Below are 6,439 nucleotides of genomic sequence, written 5' to 3'. Positions count from 1 at the left end.
TATGTAACATAGTTGTAGTTAGATTTACTATAATTTATGAAAATTTGATCTAATAGGCTTTTTCATAATATAATTTGTTTTTTAAATTAAAGAAAAAGCTCAAACATACTAAGTACAACCGGCAAAAGACAAACCACGACAATAACATAAAGCCAAAAATAATTTCGATGACGTCTTTGACATAGTCATTAACAACATTAAGTTCATTACCACATCATTCTTTAGAGCAACAAAATGATCTAATAACACAGTCTACCTCATCTGTTGTCTTGATCTGAAATATGACATTAGTCTTTCGTAGCCAAATATTCCATATAACAAAGAAGAATCCAACTAACTACTTTTTACGCATGTCTCTTTTCAATGGCAAGGTCCTCCAACTTTCAAAGTATTTTTTTATGGCACCTGGGATCGTCCAATCAGACCCAACATAAAAAATTCATGCGCACCACATATGCCAAAAAAAACTCACAAGTAACAAACAAGTGCTGTGCAGTTTTAACATCCTTCTTATACATAATGCATATATTATCACTCTGTTTAACGATGCCCAATCTACTCAACCGGTCCTTAGTATTGACCCAACTTACTAGAACAAACTAGGTAAATAGCTCAACTCGAGGCAGAACTAGTCTTTTCCAATTTTCATTGGTGAATATGTAGCTAATTATATAATTTACCAAAGTCCCTTCCTATAATACTTGCATAAATGAGTTAGTAGAATAAACGCATTCTTTGTCAAATTTTTACACTATATACATTTGCTATAATAGATTGCAAGATGTCAAGCATCTGATTTAGGATTTTTGCCTCCCATTGGCAAAGTCCAGATGTCAACGGGACCGGGTAGGGACGGGGGATGCCTCCCTGATCCCCATCCCCGCCCTTAGATTTGCTCCCCGTCCCTGTCCCCGTCCCCATTTCCCGTCGTAGGGAAATATTGCTCTCCATCCCCATTTCCACAGGGCCTCACTCCCCGCGGGGACCTCGTTCTCCATCTATCTGATAGTTCTAACTAATTCTTAATTTCTATATGAATAGAGCTGCAAGTATCCATCCTATACAAAAATAGTAAGATTTTATACAAAAAGTCTAAATGACACTATGGTTACTTCTTTCGAAATGACGGAGCGGGGGACGCAACGACGAGCCAGAGGACAAAGTAGTGGACGAGGTGGGAGACGCGACAACAGAGAAGAGAATGGACACGACGGCAGAGTTACGAAAAGGAACGCCGCAAATAGAAAGCACGACGCAGTGAGGATGATGGCACGGTGAGGTGTGACGATGCGGTGAGAAGGGAGAGTGGCGAGGAGGTGGATGCAGAGATGTTGGATGGAGTATGGACATCGTTAGGAATCTTTGAATTGAAGAAGGGTTATGCAAATGAAGATTAGGAGTTTTGGGTTTCTATATATGTGTGTGTGTGTGAAATGACAAAAAAAAAACATATATGAGAAATAAACTATTAAGGATAATTCAGTAAATTTATAAATTTCGGGGAATAGCGGGGATAGGGCAGGGATCCCCGCTCGGGTCCTCGCGCCTGTCTCGGGAGAATTTTGTCCTCCATCCCCATCCCACAGGAAAATTTTCCACAGTCGGATCCTCATTCGAGGCAGTTCCCACAAGGATCCCCGCGTCTCGGGAAGTTTTGCCATCCCTTAGTCCCTCCTCCATTGGAAGTTCCAAACCCACTCCAACCCATCTCAAAATTCACAATCCCCAATTATGGATTTTTTTTTTTATTTGAAATCAAGAAGAGCCTTGGAAAAAGGAATCCTTTAGCTTTCCAGCTTGTAACCATGTATCGTCCTAGAATTTGGTTCCATAACTAGTCCATCAATCATCTTCTCTCTAATATATTGCTCCTTTATTTGCAGTTGACATATGGAAGTTCCACAACCCATCTCAAAATTCACAATCCCCAATTATGGATTTTTTTTTTTATTTGAAATCAAGAAGAGCCTTGGAAAAAGGAATCCTTTAGCTTTCCAGCTTGTAACCATGTATCGTCCTAGAATTTGGTTCCTTTGGTTCCATATCAATCATCTTCTCTCTAATATATTGCTCCTTTATTTGCAGTTGACATATGTCTCTCCATGGTCCTCTCCTCTTTGGTAATACCTGAGTGGACATCAAGTGATTTGGGTTCAAGCTATTGCATGAGCAAACTATCCTCTTCCATAGGGGACAATCCTCCTTAGAGAACCGCCACCACCATTTAAACAATAATGCTGTATTTCGCACCACCGCATCACCCACCCCCAATCCTCCTAGCTTCTTTGGTGCCTGAATCATCTCCCATTTCACTAGTGCCATACCAGGTCGGCCATCATCCTTTCCCCAAAAGAATTTTCTCTGTAAGGATATATTTCTCCGTGCAACCGCATTTGGCATCTTGTACAAACTCAGGTAATAAATAGGCAGACTGTTGATAACTGACTTGATGAGTACCAATTTTCCAGCCTTGCTAAGAACCTTTGCTTTCCACAATCTGAGTTTCTCTTCCACCTTATCAATCACCGGCTTCCAAGTTTTTACCAACCTTGGATTCGCACCTAGACTAATACCAAGGTACCGCACCGGCAATACTGTCTCCTGACAACCTAGAATCTGACACATCCAGCTTACCCATTCTTGGCTGCAATTGACTGGTATCAAGCTTGACTTCTTAAAGTTGATGCTCAATCCATACATCAATTCAAAACACCTCAGAAGCCTCTTATAGTTCCTGACAGTTTCCTCCTCTGGCGGACAAAATAAAATAGTGTCATCAGTAAATTGTAGGTGTGATAGCTCTATTTTATCCCTCCCTACCAGCAGAGGTAATATCTGACCGTTCCTAACCGCCTCCCCAATCATCCTGTTCAGCACGTCCACCACCAGTACAAACAAACACGGCGATAAAGGATCTCCTTGGCGTAGCCCCCTCTCCATTTTGAATGGTTTCGAAGGTGATCCATTAATCAGAATAGATACAGATGCTGATGTAACACACTCCCTCACCCACGCCCTCCATGTTCTCCCGAAGCCCATCTTCTCAAGCACTGTGTCAACAAAGGACCATTTTACTCTGTCATATGCTTTTTGGAAGTCCAGTTTAATAATCGCTGATGCCTTCTTCTTCAGTTTTAGCCATTGCATAGTTTCACATGCTATTAAGGCTCCATCATGTATCTTTCTCCCCTTTACAAAAGCACTCTGGGATTTCCCAACTAAGCCTGGCATTATACCCCTCATTCTTCTTGACAATATTTTAGAAATAACTTTGTAGACACACCCAACCATGCTAATAGGTCTCAGGTCTTTTATCTCCTTAGCCCCAACAAATTTCGGGGCCAACGCTACCCACGTGACATTAGCGCCTACTGGTAAACTTGCATTCTCAAAGAAATTCATTACGGCCGCAGTGAACTCCATGCCAATCTCATCCCAATTTACTGGCAATGTTTGAGTTGACAACAACTAATTAGGGTTCAAATTATTGCATGAGCACACAACGTTTTTTCATAATGGATAATCCTCCTTAGAGAATTTTAATCACCATTTAAACAGTAAAGTAGTATTACGAACCATCACATCTCCCACTCATAAGCCTCTTAGCTTCTTCGGTGTCTATATCATCTTTCACCTTACAAGAACCAAGCCAGGCTGTTCATTTTTCTTTCTCCAACACTACAAAAAAAGTCAAAAACCGTCAGAATTACTGGCAGAATTGACAAAAAAATTCGACAATAATAAAATTATCATCGGGTTTATGGATGGACAGAATCTAACAGTATGAACATCGCCATAATGCTTTACTAGCGGATTTTAATCTTCCGACACTAATTACTGTAAAAAATTTATGACGGTAAATATGTTCAGAATGGCCAATTTGATATACTTTTACCGTCGGACTTTTTACGACAAAAAAGTTGGCGCCTTTTTAAATATTTCTCGCCATAATTACTGTTGAAAAATTTCTTAAAAATTTCGACGGTAATATTTTTTTAAAAAACAAAATATGTTGTCAAATTTATGCCTCGCAAAATCTGACGGTAATATTTTTTTAATAAAAAATCATTTATATTTAATTTTTTTAACTGTGATGATCATAAGTGTGACCTGATTAAAACTAGATAAAAATTAATGAAAACTAAATGTTTCATTAAAATAATCTTATTATATGTTTTATTAAAATAAAAAATTATAATATAATAAAGTAATCTCGTTAATGAAATAACAGATAGCGATGTGTGACCGTACAAAATAAAACACTACCTCATAGTCATCGTTGTCGTCCTCCTGATAGTGTCACTGTTGGTCCTGATGCGGCGGTGCTGGTCTCTGGGTTAGTGCAAGTGCAAATGAGGAGGAGCGCTTCCAGCACCGCTGTCCCTTGTATGCATCTGCTCATAGTAGATGTCCACCTGCTGCCACATGTGCTGTATGTGCTCTATCTCTAGTCTGAGCTCCTGTTTCAAGAACTCTGTCTCTGTGTCTTGAGAATCCTTCGTTGCCATGCATGCAAGCAACTCTTCGTATCTCTTGTCAATCAAATGGAGCTGCTAACCCTAATCCTGTAGGCTTTGGATCAGGCTATGGGTCTGCTCACGCAAATTCACGGCGTCTTGTGGATTTGCAGGGCCAGTGGCAAAGAATGACCTGATTCAGAAGATGTGATTCTTATGTGGCTCAGATGCGGTCTGGCGCCACACGACATCAGGATCCATCATAGATGCGCTTGAGAGATTTCCGTGGTCTGCCATTTACCAATCCTCTTCAACTTACATTTACTAATACTCTCCCTCTCTATTAGATACCTGGGTGACTCGCAAAATTGAAAAGTCATGAGTTTTGCATTACCGTCGAATTTTTCTGTGGGTACATCTGACAGTAATATTAGCGCCATTAAATTCCTCATGCGCGCCAAAACTTAATGTAGGATTTTGGGACAGATTGCCAAATTCAACGGTAACTTTTGGCCAAACAAAATATAATGAAAATCCCATGTAAAATCTAACGGTAAAGACGCCGGTAACGTCCCATGAAAATTTGACAATAAATCCGACGGTAATAAACGAATTTCTTGTAGTGCAAAAGCACCTCCTCTGTAATGCAATTATTCTTTGCACAACTAGATTTGACATCTTATACAGACTCAGATAGTAAATAGATAAAGTGTTTATAACTGACTTAATGAGTACCATCTTTTTAGCTTTACTTAGGACCTTTACTTTTCACAAGCTAAGTTTCTCCTCCACCTTATCTATTACCGACTCTCATGTTTTTACTAGCCTTGGATTTGCTCCCAAGTTTATTCCAAGGCACTTCGCCAATAGAGCTGCCGCTTGATAGCCTAGTAGTCGATACATCCATCCAGCCAACTCTTGACTACAATTTAGTACTGTCAAACTATACTTCTCAAAATTAATGAACAAACCAAATATCATTTCAAAACACATTAGAAGCCTCTTATATTTTCTAATTGTCTCTTTTTTCGATGGATAAAATAATATAGTGTCATATACAAATTGTAGATATGATCATTCTATATTATCCCTATCCACTAACAGTGGAGATATTCTCCTATTCCTTATCGCCTCTCTAATTATCTTATTCAACACATCCACCACAAGAACAAACAAAATGGAGACAATACAGTGGATCACCTTGATGTAGCCCTCTCTCCATCTTGAATGGTTTTGAAAGTAACCAACCCATTAGCTAAAATAGAGATAGATGTAGACCTAATACACTCCTTGATCCATGTCCTCCATTTTCAACCGAACTCCTTCTTCCTCATTTTCAATCATTGCACAGTTTCACATGCAATTAAAGCTCCATCATGTATTTTTCTTCCCTTAAAAAAAGCACTTTGTGATTCTCTAACTAAATGTGGCATTACACTCCTTATCTTTCTCGTTAACACTTTAGAGATAACCTTATAAACACATCAAATCATGCTAATAGGTTTTAGGTCTTTTATCTCCTTTGCCTCCATAAATTCCGCTGATGCAATGTTGTGAAAGTATCTTGTATACCTATCCATCTCTTTAACATGCTGAGATTTAAATATTTACTACTTCAAGTGAATATCCTGTTTAACATACAACTTCTCACAACATCTAACTAACAACTTTCTCCTTGCCTTTACTGTATACCATCACAAACCCCACTGCTAACCATATCATCTACCTTTTTTATCTCATCCTCAAACTATTTTATCTTCTCAGTTATATCCCAAACTACATATGTAAGAAAAATAAAAATAAAAATATTATTTGTACACTAAAATTAGATACTATGTATTTATGTATAATATATGTGTAATTTAACTCATTTTTAATGTGTAGTATTTTATATTTTAATATGTATTTTACACTTATGACTACTTTTAGTAGCTAATTTTAATATACATATAATATAATTGTTACAAAAATATTATGAATAT

The 6,439-nt window shown here is 38.2% G+C and overlaps 1 protein-coding gene across 1 annotated transcript in view; it reads right to left on the bottom strand.

The window, feature by feature from the left end:
• The window catches only part of LOC107642072 (annexin D5-like), an 8,595-nt gene that overhangs the window by 636 nt on the left and 1,520 nt on the right, over positions 1-6,439 (bottom strand). The gene's annotated exons all lie outside the window — the stretch shown is intronic.

The sequence above is a fragment of the Arachis ipaensis genome, chromosome B05, assembly GCF_000816755.2.
Source record: "Arachis ipaensis cultivar K30076 chromosome B05, Araip1.1, whole genome shotgun sequence".
NCBI classification, from domain to species: Eukaryota; Viridiplantae; Streptophyta; class Magnoliopsida; order Fabales; family Fabaceae; genus Arachis; species Arachis ipaensis.
Note: the sequence above shows the minus strand (reverse complement) of the source record. Positions and strands in the feature narration are given on the sequence as shown.